Consider the following 12,962-nt stretch of genomic DNA (forward strand, 5'->3'; position numbering starts at 1 on the left):
CTTTAAATTGAATGACTTTATAAGAAATTAATTGAATTTCTTCTTAACCTCCACTTAGACTTTCGAGAATGTGAAGGCCAAAAGATGGGATCATTACAAATCCGCCCTCCTTGAAATTGCTTGTCCTCAAGGAATTAAGTTACAGAATGAACTCCAACCTCCACCTGGATCCCAATTGAAGTAATATGTGATATCCATATGGACATTAAACAAACTGCAAATGAACATCATTAAGACCAACCACATGTCTTGGAATTTAGCTCCCAAAACTTGTGTTGATGAAATATAAGTCTGGATGTTACCAAAAGGTGGCTCCATAGAAGATCTATGAAACCTCTTCCTCCCAACTGCTGCAACACAAAATTGAATCTTTGTAGATGGTGAAAATTGAGCCCAACTCCACTCAGGTGAATGATAAACATTAGGCTCAAACATCAAATTGTCATAAGACAATGTTGCATCCATGTTGAACATAGTACTATCCCAAGAGTGAACATTAACACTTTTTTGATTGATAGTATAATATAACTTTTCCACTATATTATTCACCTCATTAGCAATAACAAGTGTACTGTCATCAAAGCACACATCTACAACCATATTACTACTAAACTCCTCGTTGGATGATTCAACTGACATAGAAGTGGTTGTTGATATGATAGTTCCCTTGCATTCTCCTAATTCAACTATTGCTGCATTACCATCCCCTGACAAAACTTCAAATATGGTCTCCTTACTTTGCATCCATGTCTCTATTGACTCTGCTGAAATGCCCACATCACCAACATCATAGCTCGGTGGCTCTATACATGTCTCGATCCTACCTAAGCAATCAACTACCTTCTACTCTAGAGCAACATACAAATCGTCAATGTTGATGCCCATCTTTCTAGCCATAAGTTGCAACATCATATCCATTCGCCTATTTTTCTCTTGTTGCATCTGTTGCCCCTCCTCTAATGTACCCAGTAATATGAATATTACATTTTCTTGATCTAGATTGATATACATTTTTTCAAACACTTTTTCCTCTATCCAACTATCTATAAGACCTCCACAGGATGGCAGGACTTATAGCTCTGATACCACTGTAATGGACACCCAGGAATGCCCAAAAGCTAAACCAAGGATGAATTTATATTAATGCTGAGAATGTTGCAATCAATTACAAAGAGATGTATTCCAAAGGCCAAACCCTAAGGGAATGAATGCAAGTCATAATCATCTGATGATCAGCAATATGACTTTCAGCCCTATTTATCGTTTTCTTCATCCTTCTGGGAGGAACTAAAACATTAATTAATTGCAAGAGCTAGAAGCTTCTCCTTCCAATAATTAATGCATACCCTAGAAATTCCTCCCTAGCAATAATTAATTAAATCACGAGAGGCTTCTGTGCTTCCAATAATTAATACATACCCTAGAAGCTACTCCCTTGTAATAACTAAATTAATTAAATACAAAGTCACCTTTAAATTGAATGAATTTATAAGAAATTAATTGAATTTCTTCTTAACCTCCACTTAGACTTTCGAGAATGTGAAGGCCAAAAGATGGGATCATTACAAAAGGAAGCTATGGAAATGATACAATCTTCATTTTTTATTGATAGAATGTCTATGTGATGTAGTGTTGGAAAGGTAGACATGACCCTGGGATATATGAAGGATGACATCGAATACACTATTATGCTTTTTCACTAAGTCATAGGCTTATTGGCAACTATACATCTTAATATCTTGATGGTCCATTTCATAGATACAATCAAAATAGCCAAAATACCAATAGACTGGACTACTATCCTTAGTCATTATCTATATGAGGAACTCATAGGAGTACAAGCCAATGCAAGATTCTATTTGACATCATACATGGTGTATTTACTTGTGACTAGAACAACAAATTGGTAAGGTATTTTTAAGAAGGGGGGCATGCAAGATGCTAATGCATAGCTTATGTACTATACCCCCAATTGATGAAGAAAAAGCTCTTAGATCAGTGCAAGTAATGCTAGATAGTGAATGATCCTTTCATATTTGCATCACCCAATTTATAAAGGTTGATTATGCTAAAAGGATGTTAGTAGAGGCAGTAGCAAGGATCACAGAGATCAATCCCTATTACATCAAGTTTAAAACATTCACTTATTTAAGGGTAGCTGACACACAAGTTAACCCAAAGAAGCTCTTGAGATATTCTTTAGATAGACTCGTTATGTTGGAGATTGCTAGACAACTCACATCTGCACATGATAGAGTGAGGAAACAACATAAGAAAACATGGATATGGTGAATCACCATAGGTGCATTTGAGGTCAAACAAAAATAGGATATCATGACCTTTGATTTTGAATGGGATCAATATGTCTTAGAGGATTACAACTCCCCTTGTCCTTATTTTGACAATATTGGCAGAGTTTAGCATTTGGCAGGGAAGTAGTTTATGTATGAAGATACTATAGAAGACCATTAGATGAATGCAATAGATGACTATGATATCTGAATAAGGGATTGTTGTAGGATGACTCCACACTTGGTAGGAAGTGCCTTAAAAATAAAGGTCTCACTCAAGGCCAATTATGAAAGCAAGATCATGATAATCATGATAAGATATATGATAGGCCAATTATGAAAGCAAGATCAATAGGGATGATAATGTAGATATTAACCACAAGGCTAGGCATATAATTTAGATAACAAGAGAATAGATTAAGAATGCCTTTAAACTTGACCTAGTTCCTCAGGCAATTATCTTTCAAGCCACCACATGCCCAATTAGGGGTAAAGGTGTGAAAATTACAATACCAACTTTCCTTGCTCAATCCCTAGTCAAACTAAAAATGGTGCATCAACATGAGAGGGAAGTTGAGTACTTTAGGGTGGATAAGGGAAAGAATAAAAGAAAGAGGGAAACAAAGTGGAGCATAAAAATTGATCAGGCCCAGACATCTCAACAATCTTAGCAAAATAATGATAGAAGTATAGCCTCAAGATGAGCAAGTAGCTAAGGATCAAGAGAATGAACAAGTGCCCCCACAGGAATAGAAGTAGGAATTGGAGCAAGAAGCACAAGAGGTGTCACCACCTAGTTAAGAGGAAGAGGCCACTCCTTCAGCTATTAAGAAGGCTAAGGTTGGGCCTACTATGAAAAGGACACAAAGGGGGAGATTACAAAAGAATGTTATTCGAATTCCTATAGTCCCAGATACAATCCCATAAGCTAAAAATGAAGATGATGAAGAAGAAGAAGATAATTTTCCCTTCAGTCAGACATCTTGCTTACTAGGGTTACTCAAGCAATAAGAAGAAGCTCCACAATGATGCCACCATTTATTTCTAATGAACCTATTTAGGTTACCATTTCTGAAGATGAGCAAAAACAATAGATTGATGATTAGGAAGGGAAAGAAACAGATGTCTTCAACATTTCTAATTTCAATTTTATGCTTGTGGGAACTAAAATGGTGGGTGATATAGTGCCCACCTATAGTTTTCTTTTCCATTATATTTATGAAACTCTTTTATGCCTATTTCATGGATGTGTTAGTTTCAAGGATATTATTGCATAACAGGGACTAGAGATATATTAGCGATGATTACATAGTTGACTATATTTCATGTGTTGTTTAATGATTATGGTTACTAGTGCATTGATGATTCTTTAATGATTTCTAGTTGATAAATGTAATTTCTTTCATAGCAATGTCAAATGGTGCTTTAATGATGATTACTTCATATTCATTATTATGCATTATTTTATCTAAGCATTTGATGTTTGACTTATAATTAATATGGTACTTACGCCATACTTGCATGTGTATGATGCATGTGTCTATTTGATATTTTTGTTTGTTGTGTTTGATATGGTTAAAGGAGGGAGTCATAGTCACCTGCTAGTCAAGATCTACATGATGTACCACTCCCTACCATTGCTTTCTTAGTTTAGATATATTTATATACATGTACATGCTCATATTGTATGCAAAATTTAGGTATTGGGAATCAACTTCCCTGAACTGTCAGGATAAGTGTGCCCTATCACAATAACTCAATGTTAAGAATGGGGAGATATTGTCTAGGTCCAATCCCATCCATAGCCTAAATACTTGTCTTCCAAAGAGGACTCATAACTAACTTTTCATCCCTTTTAAAACCTGTGAGTTTATCTTTGTCTATGTTGTTTCTTTTTCAATTTTAGTCTATTTTGGCAATGTTTCTTTTATGTGGATTTCGCTATGTGATTTATTTGGTAAATGATTTAATTATAATATTTTGGTTAATCATACAATATTGAAAATTATTAAATATTATTTGATTAAAAAGAAAATATTAAAGCATGAGAATATTTAATTAATTAAAAAATAAATTAAATGTGTTTTAATTTAAAAGTCTTAATCTAAATTTATAAGCCTTAGTTTAGAAGTCTAAATTAAGTTAATTGGTTAAAGAAAAATTAGAATATGATGATATTTAATTAATTATTAATTAATTATAAATTAATCATTAATTAATTATAAATTAATTAAATATGTACTTTAGTTTAAAAGATTTTATTTAAAAGTCTAATTTAAAAAGTTGGACAAAAAGAGAATTAAAATATTAAAATATTAATGATTTAATATTGCTTTATTATAATTATTTATTTAATAATAATTAAATTAGAGATGCGTTTAAACAATGAGCTTTGATTATTATTCTAAATTTAAATAATAAACTAACTTTAATTAGTGCTTGCACTAATTAATAAACTAGAGAAAAATATAATATAAAAGAATGAAATTTAAAGATAAAGTTATAGTTCTAATTGTGGCATAGTTATATTTATTTAATTTAATGATAATTATTTAACAGTTTTATTTTAATAATAAATTCTAAATAATGCAGTTAATTAAATTAATAAATATATTATTAAAAATGCTTCAAAAATTATTTAAGGAGAGAAAGCTAGTTATTTAAATTAAGATATTTTTAAATCAAATATTTAAAAGAGTTGCGGATGAAAAGGTAAAAAGGTAATAAAGTAATAAACAATAATTGATCAATGAGTTCCCTCTCATGATTGCACAATCAGAGCCCCAATTTAGGAAGAATTCTTTATCAAAAATTTAGAGCTCATTTTCCAATTACATAGGTTTTGGGGAGAAAAAAGCAGAATTGGATCAAAAGAATTGTTTAAAGTTTTAGAGGGTTTGGATTTGCATGCATTCACAGACTATCTCAGATTTTAGCTATGCTTTTGAGGTAGGGTTTGAAAACTCATTATAGAATTTTATGGAAAGATCTGTCTACTTCATGTCTTCCTAGTGTTTGCATATTTGTTATATATTTACTGTATTGATTGTTGAATAAAGAATTATGTTATAGATTTTGAAAATAAAAACTTATTAATCAAGAAAACCTGACTAAGAAAAATTATAGAAAAAATGAAAAAAATTATTGTGACTATATTTTTATAAGCCCCTTTCCAATATAAAGAAATTTTGATTATAGAAAATTGGAATAAAACAATAAATCAAACAGTTAGGGTTTTAACTTTAAATTTGTCATTAAATCTATGTGATCATCATAAATTTTCTAAATATAGATAAATATTCTTATTACATCTAAAATAATTTCATTGCAATATTTATTTGGAAAGCAAAAGATTAACTAAGAGGAAAGCACTTTGTAATTAAACATATTCATGCATATGAAAATAAAAATTTAAAAATAGAAACATAGTATATTATGGTTGCATGCATGTGAAAACAAATATGCTAAAAATAGAAAGCTAAGTATAGTATGGTTGCATGATTTCAGAGATCAAAAACATGCAAAAATACTAATTACATGTCTATTTTTATTTAATATAATTTTTAGATTTATTTATTCAAAATAATAATAGTAATTTCTTAATTTCTTAAATTAAATAAATACTATTCCTTTAGTTAAAGTCAATGTTAGTATTAGTGATTCTTTAACTTTGGTTAAACTCTAAGTTGCATATAAATAATTTAATATTTATTAATACAAGAGGGAAGTTAATAAATTTTATATTTAAAATTTTATTATATTTTAAGAGAAGTTGTGGTAGAGTTCACTTTGTAATCATTTATTTAATAACTATTTGACTTTATGAGAGAAATTACAAATAATTAAATTAAATTTATGATTCTATCTCTAGTTGCATTATGAATTAAATGAAAAGTAAATAATAATATTAGACTTAAATATAAGTCAAATTAATATTTTAGAAATGGACATGATATTACTATGTAATCTAATAATATACATTTATGTTATTAATTAAATCATTTATGATTTAAGATTATTTAAATTAATAACATGATAATATTGCATGATATTTTATATGCACAAAAAGATTGGGTATTTAAATAATTATTGTTTTAAATAGGTATATTAGCAAAGTAATTTATATTAACATATATATTCTTACTTTATTTCTAAACACATCCTTATGACCCAAACTAAACAAGAAAAATTGGTGGAATTAAATCATGTGGCTAAAAACTATGTATTTTCTAATATTTTATATATAGTCTTGTGATGTTTACTTTCGTGATGGTTTTTCTTTGTGGCTTATTTAGTTGGCCAAATAAGGATGTGTAGTTGAGGCAGTTTTTGAGATTTCTTTTATGATTACTTGATTTGATGTCATGATGAACTTTATAATTTGAATTGAGATTTATACTATTGAGCATTTATGGGAACTTGAGTTTCGAGAACCAATGTTATTTTTTGGGTAGCCTATTAAGAAACCAGATTCAATCAATATTACTCTTGTGGTATGGGACAATATCATGGTCTGTGATTTTTTGAAAGGTAGTCTAGGTGCATGTCTATGGGAGTGGCTTGCAATGGGGGTTGGAGCTCAAAGTGGCTGCTAGGATAACTCTTTATAAGTTGTGTAACAAGTGATAACATAGTAATTAAAATATCTTGCCTAGTCCTTTTCCTTGAAATACATAAAAAAGATAAGTTAGATATTTTTCCTTGTCCATACCTTCAGTACTTGTATAGACGAAGGATGAGATGGAGATGATACCTTGAGAGGTATGACTAGTTTCCTCATCTTCATCAGAGGGTATTCTAGTTTTGTATAGATTCACTAGAGGGATGAGGTCTTGAGAGACTGTCAGGGTAACCTTAAAGTTGGCTTATGTGATGACACTCCATAGTATATAGCTTGAGTCTCCTTCATGATTTTTTTATTGTTGGATTTAGTGATTGGTAGTTTACTTTTATTGATGACAGTTGTTATATGTTGGTCATTGTGCTTGTAACACTTTACATTGATTTTGAGATGGTCATATATTTTTGGTCTTGGTGTTTGTATCTTGACTTGGTATGAGATGTTAGTATTGCAATAAGTGTCCTTTTGATTTTAATTATCTCTTCTTCTTGAGTAGTTTGTGTTACCCTTGAGGTAGTTTTGGGCCTTGACTATCAAGATTCCTTGCCTAGGATTATTTTATGATTTGATTATTTGTGTGTGGATTGTACATTATATCTCCAGCATGATGGGATTGGGAGCTTGATTAGGTCACCACACAATCAAGAGGTAGTGTATTATTACCATTTAGGTCCCCCTTAGATTGACAGATGTTGGATGCTTCTTGATATAGTGGTACCATTATCAGTCTTCCTCTTATCTTCAAGACTTTTATTCATTTAATGTATCTACGTACCATGTGTTTTGAGATCCTATGAGATATTATATTGTATATTGATGTACTTGTATCTATTTTCACATACCTTGTGACATGTGCAGTGGATGTTATTCATTAGAAATGCTTTCATATTATTAGTTGTACTTATGCATTTTCTTATATGATCATGTATGTGTTTATTCATTATAAGATTATGGACATTATAATTGAGACTTAACTTATTAATAAAACTTTATTAAATGTTACTCAATATGAAGGAACCCTTAAGGAATTGAAATTGTATTTTTAATTGCTTATGTGTATTTGATGTGTATGTATATATTGTTTTGCATTACTATTACTTTGATGTTGTTTAAACTTCAAAAAAAAAAAATAGTTCAGTAATCTTTGTAATATATTAGGTTTATTTCTTTTGGTTTCTTCACCAGGGTGTTATAGGTGATAAGATATGAGATACACCCATGAACCAATGTTTGGGAGAGGATTGGAACCAAATGCCACCTCTACCATAAAGGTCTTTGGGTACACCACCACCATCTCAGGATATGTCACTCCTCTCCTTCCTATCATTGAAGAACAAGATAAATTAGTGCATGAAGAACAGCCCAAACATATGTCATCCTATGAAGTATAAGAGAAGGGACAAATACTCAAAGAACCTAAGAAAAATTCTCAGGATATAGAGGAAGGGACTTTGACTACCATAGATATAGAGATTCCCAATGTAGATCTCTCTTAGAAGGAGAAGACTTCATAAAGGAATGATAAGGGTTAAGGGCCAACAGTGCAAACCTCCTCTTCAACCAAATACATGTCTCCCATGGGCACTACACCAGCATGGTTGAAGAGGGAGGTTATGATTTAGCAAAAGAGGTAGTTGGACATGACTGTTGATGATAGTATGGATGAGATGGTAAATGTGATCAAGAAGCCTAAGCCAGCTATAGGTGATGTGCAACAATTGGCCTTCATAATAAAGAATAAAGACCATGAATTACTTTCCCATATAGCCATCCCTCCTCCACATGCTGATACTAAAGATTTGAATGCTAAGGACTATCAAATTAAAGTAGTCCTGTTAGGAAAGCCTAGGGCAGGCACCGCTAAAGTAATGATCACTATGGGCATCAAGGAGGTGTTCAAGTAGTTAGATGGAAATGAGTAAGAATTGGTGATGTTGAACAAATAGAATGAGCTTCTAATAGGCTATCTACATGAAATTATAGGCCCTGTGGACCAAGATCACCCAAAACTTACTCTGGCTATGACATTGGAGAAGAAAGATAAAGGGAATGTATAAGTTGATTCATTTTTGGGAGCACGTCAGCAATGACATGACAATTTTAAGTAATTTAAAGTTGTACAGATAATATAGCGTAATCAGAAAATGTTATATTACATTTAGTCTAGTGCAAAGAAGTTAGTAGCTATAGTGAACTAGGATTTTGATTTGATGAATGATGTGCAAACCTAGCTAAGGACCTTAAAGTTTTGGCAACAATAAAGGGTTAAAGATATCACAGTCTCATGGATGTATATACAACAAAAGAGCTTGATAAATTTGAAGATTGGATTGAGAAGATAGATATGGGGAATAAGGTCATGGAAGGACTTCATGAAGATATTCAAATTTTAAAAGACTAGAATCAAGAGAAAATTTTGGAAGCAAAGAGGTATTATGATGCTATCACCCTTGAGATTTTTGAAGATGAGTCCAAAATAAAACTCAAGTAAGTGCAATTAGTGGTCAAACAATTTTGAAGAACTTTCAAGGATGCTTCATCTGATGAATGTCAATAATTATTGGTAAATAGTTAGGCATAAATAAGAGGCTTTAGAATTTTCAGAAGCTTTCCAAGTTGCTAAGATTATAGAGAAATTCAAGAGCAAACATCTAGACATAGCTCTGGCATAAAGGGGAACAAAACTCAGAAGCTAGAATTTTAGTTTTGACACTTAGAAATTTTTTTGATTTTTTGAACTTGCCACCAAGGTGCATAAGGTGTGCTATTCCAAAGGTGCATCGACAATTTTGAAAAATTCATAGTGCACTGATAGTTAACTGGCAATTGCTAAGTTAGAGTTTTTCATGCATTGGAAACACATTCTAACACTAGTTTAATTCCTACAAATGCTTAGAGAAGGACAAGCTTCCATTTTGAGTGCTTCCAATGACTCTTATATCCTCTTATAGATTTCTTATTCTTATCTTCTTATTATTTCTTTGTTTTTAAGTCATGTAAAGGCTCATGCACTCATTAATTGATATAAACAAGGGTGAAGTCCTACTTAGCACCATTTAGAGAGTCAGTTTGTATATAATTAGATTTGTTTTATTAGTTTAGAAGCATATGTTTTCATTATGAGATCTCTCACTCTAAACGTAAATTGAGGAGATGATTTCTTATATATTCAGGAATGTAACATGTATTTTAAGCTATTATTTTGATGCAATAATATATGCTATTGGTGCTCTCATTCTTAGTGTTGTTATTCTTGTCAGAGTCTCCTATTTTTTTGAATTCTTGCTCATGAATAATAATGGAGTCAATGGTTTTTTTGTGTTGATTTGATTGTGCGATCTTTTAGTTCTAGTGTTTCCCATGTGTTGATGAATTTCGTTGACATACCGAATTGGAGAAGAGATCACCTTATGTGATCTTTTAGTTCTAGTTTTTGCCATGTGTTGATGAATTTCGTTGACATACCAAATTGGAGAAGAGATCACCTTATTGTTGCTACAAAGCTTATTGTCTCACATGAGGGCACTTTTTGTGGCCTTGTGATTCGATGAGAAGTGGAGCATCTTTCAACTTTTACTAAATTCCCATCGACGATTGCATCAGTGGATTTGACGAAGCATTGCTCTTATTTTCATTAGGATTTTACCAATCTTTCTGACAATTTAATTCATAGATTCATTGTTATCATGGTATGTCCATTAGGAATTTCTCTTTCATGCTATTTTCTTTCATTTCTTTCTATCTTATCTTTCTTATTTTCTTTGCTAACACTTTGCTAAATTAGGAATTCATATACTTGCATTGTTAAATCACGTTTATTATAAAACAGAAAATACAAAAATATATCTCTTTTGTGGTTACTTTTGAAACAAGAAGCAAATTGAACATCTCATCCGAAATTGGTTAGAACTAGCAAAGACCTTCCTTTGAACAAACACATTTATCTTCAACTGAGCAGATTTCAGTAGGACGCGTGATTGCCTGGAATCTTGGAGTTGATCCTAGATTAGCTTTTCAATAGAGGGATTCAAAAGGATTCCTATTGTTAAAGAATCATTGAAATTAATGTATAGATTGCAATCTATTTATTTGCAGCATGAAAAATATCCATAGATAATTATTAAATTAGAAATATTTAGTTAGATATGAAAAAGAAAATATCACACTTACAATGTTTTTCAAAAGAGTCCATCTTAAATACATTTCATACTATAAATATTTAAATCAATATCAATATGTTTCCATTAGTCATAACCATTCAAATGGTAGGTGATTGCTAGAACACACACCAATCAAGAATTTTTCCTATGTTGGCAATTATATGTAAATATTATGTTTAATAAGTATTCATTCCAACTCTAAAGACAATGAGAATTTTTTCCTTACAAGGATGCATGGACTTATGGGAACGCAATTGTTCTAATTAAGAATGCGAACACGTCACCAAACTTCGTGCTGACCTGAGCGAACGAGATCAAATATGATACGTCAAGAAAAGGTCCACGTCATGCATATTTTTCTGCTTAAAGAATTTCGGCAATTGGAAAAGGCAATTTACCTTTCTTGTGGGGACTGGAGTTGGGGGGCTTCTTGTCTGAGATCGTGGAGACGGTGTGGAAGTTGAAGCAGAAGGAATGTCTTTTGTTGGGGTGGCCTCTTTCGCCTCCGTATCGACCTGCGTTCATAATAAAGAAATTAGCGAAGTTTCACACAAGAAATGCGTAGTAGGCATTGAATTGGAAAGGTAAACAAAGTGTTAGGGCGGAAAGAGTTAACCTCTGCGCTGCACTTGATTCGAAGACTCCTGAGTGGCGCTCTGTTAACGTGACCCAAGAAGTTCCTTTGGCTTGCTCCGCAGTTGAGCAGGAGTGCAGAAGAATTCATCGTCATTGAAGCCATTGCTACCACCGACGAGAATCTTAAGGAGATTTTGAGACACTTTCACTGCTGCTACGAATGAGTTGTTGCGAAGTACAGTAAAACTGTCATTCGGTTGATTCCATTTCTTTATAGAGGAGGATGCATGCATGCATTGTTGTGTGGTTGCTTTAATTTGCACGATGAGAGTTGAGCCACGTTGAGATTGGAATGTAGGGGGCTCAAAAGCGGAAGACGTGGTTTCGCCGTGACCCGCACACGTGGCAAGCTGAGCGTGGTGTTTGAATATGACAAAATGTGACACTTCTCCGAAAAATGGGTGCGAGGAGGAGTCAATTTATAGAAACATCTTTGTGAAAGTGTAGTAGAGTACAGTATGTAGGTAGTTTCCTTGAAAAGTTGTCGGACGAGACAAAATTTCGAAATAATATCAAAGAGAAACTCGGGTGAACGGTGTCCGCGTTGAGGAGGCCACTAATCAGTAATCTGTAACAGTACAATCTCAAAGACAATACTTGTGCGGGCAATTTACAAGCCACGTTGTCATTATTTACACCCACGCGATTGTAAACTCCACGGCATTCGATTCGCTTGCATGACCCATTTCTCATATACCAATCATCCTTCATCAAAACCAAGTCAAAAGGAATAATTTCGCACAGGACACAAAATATTTAGTTTAAACACTACCTTCAATTTTGGAACCTCTCACATGCCACTCGCTGCTCTATCTAGATTTCTTTTTGACGTTTAGCATGCGTTATATCGCTCAATCACACAATATCTTGTAAAAATTTCAATCTTATACAAGAAGGGAAATTTGACGCAAATCGATTTCTTTTAAATTTCTGTAAACATCAAACTGCATAAGACTTCTCAGCGTTCAAATTATCTTTCTATGTTGACTACAATTAAAAATACGTGAGATGTTAAATATTAATCTGGAAGACTTCTCATCGTCGAATGCCCTTCTACATTTCAAATGTATCTAATTCACATGATTAATTGTGCCATGTAAATCTCTGAACGAGCTAAATTCACAATAAAAAAGAAAACAAATAAAAGTTTTTACAGATTCACTTATATTGCTCTTAAAGGCCCGAACGTTCAATGCATAGTTACCAAAAACGAGAAACGAGAAACGAGAAACGGCAACGGCAACGTGACGAGAA

General features: G+C 32.4%; 1 long non-coding RNA gene across 1 annotated transcript; it reads right to left on the reverse strand.

Moving 5' to 3' along the window:
- Nucleotides 1–11,133: 11,133 nt before the first annotated feature.
- On the reverse strand, nt 11,134–11,890 carry LOC149544406 (uncharacterized). The gene is made up of 3 exons (XR_016355284.1): nt 11,689–11,890; nt 11,471–11,587; nt 11,134–11,372 (listed from the first exon to the last, which is right to left on the reverse strand). It is a non-coding gene; the product is annotated as an uncharacterized LOC149544406 (long non-coding RNA).
- Between the last annotated feature and the right edge of the window lie 1,072 nt (nt 11,891–12,962).

This window comes from Cupressus sempervirens, chromosome 8 (assembly GCF_028749045.1).
Source record: "Cupressus sempervirens isolate cs-2001-9-10 chromosome 8, ASM2874904v1, whole genome shotgun sequence".
Taxonomy (NCBI): domain Eukaryota; kingdom Viridiplantae; phylum Streptophyta; class Pinopsida; order Cupressales; family Cupressaceae; genus Cupressus; species Cupressus sempervirens.